Below are 4,540 nucleotides of genomic sequence, written 5' to 3' on the forward strand. Positions count from 1 at the left end.
GGAAACCCAAGGAGGGGTCGCTATGAGTCAGGGCTGACTTGACGGCACATAACAACATAACAACAACAACAATCTAGAATTTATGTGTTAAAATGTAAACCTTTTCCCAAACATATAACAAAAAGTCCACCCATTCCCCTGGGGTTTGAAATGCAATCTTCTAACATTCTCAGTTACCAATATGGGTCTTCTGTGGTACTCTCTTCCCAGTGTTTTTTGATTATTCAATTCTTAAAGGCATCACTATTTCTAGGCCATCTGTTGTCACAGTGATATGTCTGATTATTCTCAAAGTAATCCCATATTGGTTAATTATCATAGCTCAAAAACAGAAATGTTGTCCTAGAATAACACATGTAAATGTGTACCAACAGAACTACATAAGGATATCTGATGCAGGATTATTTGTAATAGTAAAACACAAGTCAATCTCCAGTTTGGCAAAATAAAATGTAGTACCTTCATAATATGGAACATCATGCTAGTTAAAGGCAGGCCATTATGAAAGAAATCAAATAGAACTCTATGAACGGGCATGAAGACATACAAGACAAATTAAACAAAAATAGCTAGTTACAAAATAATACTTAGCATGTGACAACATATTTGTGTAAAAAGGAAAACACAATACAGTATTTTATGTATACATCCAAGCACATTTCTTAAACAGGGACACATATTAGACATTTAGAATAGACCAAACCAGTAATAGTGGTTACCTCGGGATGAGTAAGATATAAGAGAAACCTAACCCTACTCTGTAATATTTAAATTTTGAAAGGAGACCATATTCATGTATCGATTATGTGATTAAAAATACATGTATTTTAAATTTATAACAATATTCTGAGCTATTCTTATCCATGGATCTAACATATAGCTGAATTATTCAGACAGTTGTGACTGGTTATTGTATACTCTGTAGGCACACCATTCAGACTGGTTTCCCTCCCTCCTAGGTTCTGTCCATCCCTAGAAACCCAAGTCAAAATCTATTTCCTCCTTAAGGCTTTCTCTATTTCAGGCCACCCTGACTGATGCCTTCTCTGAGCTCCTATTGGCTCAACAGTACCCCATTCCCTTTAGCCTTTTATCATTCTCCAAATGGCTTCATGTAGAGGGGTTTTCTGCCTACCCACCTACTGTATTTCTTCTACCAGGGCAATGCCCTCCTCTGAAACCTAGCTTTTTCAGGGAAGAAAAATACAGTGATTCTATGAGAAAATGAAGCCGTCAAGAGACTGAAAAAACTTCCTTCATCTCCTCACGCATGCAATGGATCTTTCAGGAAAGCAGACTCCAAATGCTAACATCTTTGTGTATGTGTGTGTCATAAATGAGTGTGACATGTCCTAGCTTGATGGAATAAACCTTTAAATGTACATACATAATGTCAGTCACATTTATATCCAGTCTCTCTTCTGGATCTTGGGAAATCTCTTTCATGTTTAACAGTGTGTTGTTTTTTTATTTTCCAGACCACAGACAAAGGAGGAATGATATAAAAGCTATTAGCAGACTGAATATGGTGTGATTTGCTAGCTGCCACTTACGTTGTACCTCCTAGAAATTTCCTGATCAATAATATGGTCAACCTACTTAAAATTTTTCTAGATTGTAAGGACAAGCCAGAAGTCAAAATGTCAGAATTCAGTTCTAGTGGTAACTGCTGCTTCTGGAAAAATCAAGAGAGAAACCAACAGTATTATTATTTTTTTTAACTGCAAAGGGATGTATCTACTGCTTTTAGAAGCATGTGTAAGTGTGTGTTGAACAGGATGTAGCAGGAGGACTAATCAGTATTAAAGCACTTATATGTGCCAGGCACTGCCCTGGTACTTTACATTTAATTGTCACAACAATCCTATGAAGCAGGTACTACCATTATCTCTATGTTCCATATGAGGAAACTTAGGTACAAAGTAAGTAAATATCTTGCCCAGTATCACACAGTAAGTGGCAGAGCCAGGATTTAAATTTAGGTTGTCAGTATTTGCTCTTAACCACTCATTTATGCTGCATATGGAATGCCCCAAAGGAAGAAAAACAACATAAATATATGGATTTGTGGAATCAACGACAGGGCATTATTTTGTAAAATGATTACACAAGCCCTCTGTTGTTTCGGCCTCTACAGCCACTTTCTACACTGAAAGTACCAATGGGTTTAGCTCCATCCCTCCCTTATTAGAATTCAGAGTGCTTTCCCAGATAGGGGCTTATTAATCTTCAAAATATCCCTGGGCATTTAGGAAGACTATGTGGTTTTATCTCGTTTGAGGACTGAGGCCAGGAGAAGGGAAGCACTTACCCAAGATTCTGTAATGAGGGATGGTTCTGTAACCAGGATCAGATCTTCTGATCCTCACCATACAACAAACTTAGCTTTTCTGATGGTGACCTAAAAGGTCAAAGAAGGGGACAGGAAAGGACATAGAATAAAAAGATGTGAGACAATGGTTTTCTTCTCCATCAACCAATGCATTTTATCACAAAGGACACCAAACTGATAATTAATGCACAAATGTTTCTCTTTCTTTCTTGTGACTTTAAAACCACGTACATTTATCTTTTTTTTTTTTTTTTTAACTTTTTGAGGGAAAAAAAATCAAATGAGGACAAATCTGGATACAATAGTACTACGAATTCACATGAACCCATCACCCAGCTTCAATTATCAACTGAAGGCCATCTTGTTTCATACAAAACCCCCCCCACTCCCCCCCCCCCCCCCCCCCGATTTTTTAAGCTCATTGAATAGCTGACTTTTTGTATTTTATTACGTAAAATTTCGAACATATACTAAGACACAGTAATATCACTAAGCTTAAATGATTTTTAACTTCAAGCCAATTTTATTTTATCTGTCGCCCTCGACACTTTCTCCTTCACAGAATTTATTTAGAAGCAAATCCTAGCCGTCAACGTATTTTGAAGCCGATCTTAGACATTATTTAATCCGTAAATATTTCAGTCGATATCACTACAAGGTAGACAATTTAAAAACATACCACAATGCCATCACAACGTCTAAAACACGACAAATTTCTCTAAAACCGTAAAATATCGAATCGGTGCTCAATTTTCCCGATATATCTTAGTCTTTTACAGTTGTTGTGTTCAAATCAGGATCTAAACAAGGCCTACTCAACGCATGTGGTTGATCTCCAAATTGCTCTCGTTCTTAATCTGTCTTTTTTTTCACTTTTCAATTTGGAAAATTCCAATATCCACTATTTTGAAGCAAACCTCAATATATTATTTCATCGGTAAAGATTATGCCTCTTCTACCTAATTTCTTCTAGGGAAGCTGATGGGCAAGGAAGGCACTATAACGAACTAATTTACATAATTTAAACGTATTTTCCTCATTCTGTTACGTGAGGCTTTATCTACTTAATAACAGTAATATCTATAGGAGCCAGACTTCATATTAAGTGTCTTCTATGCGCTATTACCCTTAAGCCTCAGCACTCGTCTGAGGTAGATATATTATTATCACCATTTTACAAACATGGAAACCGAGACACAGAAAGAACAGGGGCCTTGCCTGAGCTGGGCGTTGGCGAGCAGGAATTTGTACTAGCTCTGCTCGATTATAAACCCATTAGCTGATTCTGTCTAAATATCAGATAAGGGAAATCACCAAACCTTCCTCCCCACCCCCACCCCGAAACCTGAAACGAGAATCCAGTTCTTCCCAGCAGCAGACGTGTGATCACTGCCGTTTCTCCAACCGCCATAGTAAAGCCAGGTTTCTCTGGCAACTGATATCCATAGGCAGACACGTCACCCTGGAGGCGGGCTTATGCCCTTCAGCCAATCACATTCATCTTGTCTAAGTTTTAGAATGTTCCATAACCAAATGATTGGATGACGCCTACCACGTAAGCGATGACACTTAGCCGCAGTAAAGGCGGGTGCTAGCAACCTGCTTCTTCACGGTTAAGGTTCGGAACAAACCAATCACCTTCCTTCTTTAGTGTGGGCTGCAGCCAATCATGTCTGTCCTCTTAGGTTCTTAACCCACCCTTCAAAAGCGCGACAGCCTTTGGGTCATAAGTCTATAGGGCAGAGTGTTCACGTGGCCTATTTTCACGACCCATGGTTCCTCAGACCAGAATTTTTTTTTTTTTAAACAGAGAAGCATTATGGGTCCCCCACCACCACCATTAGGAAAGGAAGTGTCTACGTGGCCTGCGGAAACGGGATGGGCGGAAATGAGCTAAGGTTCCCGCCGGTAGGGAAGCGCGAGGTCAAACCTGGGGCCACGCCCCCGAACCTCTGGCGCAACTCTCTGAGTTGGGGAGAAGCGGGGGTGGTGTGTTTTTGACGTGCTTGTGAGTGGAGGTGACTCGGTCTTGCGCGCGTGTTGATGGGGCCGGTGTGTGTGTGTGTGTGTGTGTACATGCTAGCTCGGCCTTAAGGTTTGTACCGGTGTGGGTGTGTGCGCGCGCGTGTGCTAGCTCGCCTGGCCTTGAGGTTTGTACCGGTGTGTGTGTGTGTGTGTGTGTGTGTGTGTGTGTGTGTGTGTGTACGT

This window comes from Orycteropus afer, unplaced genomic scaffold (assembly GCF_000298275.1).
Source record: "Orycteropus afer afer isolate SDZICR_OR568_19922 unplaced genomic scaffold, OryAfe1.0 scaffold00674, whole genome shotgun sequence".
NCBI classification, from domain to species: domain Eukaryota; kingdom Metazoa; phylum Chordata; class Mammalia; order Tubulidentata; family Orycteropodidae; genus Orycteropus; species Orycteropus afer.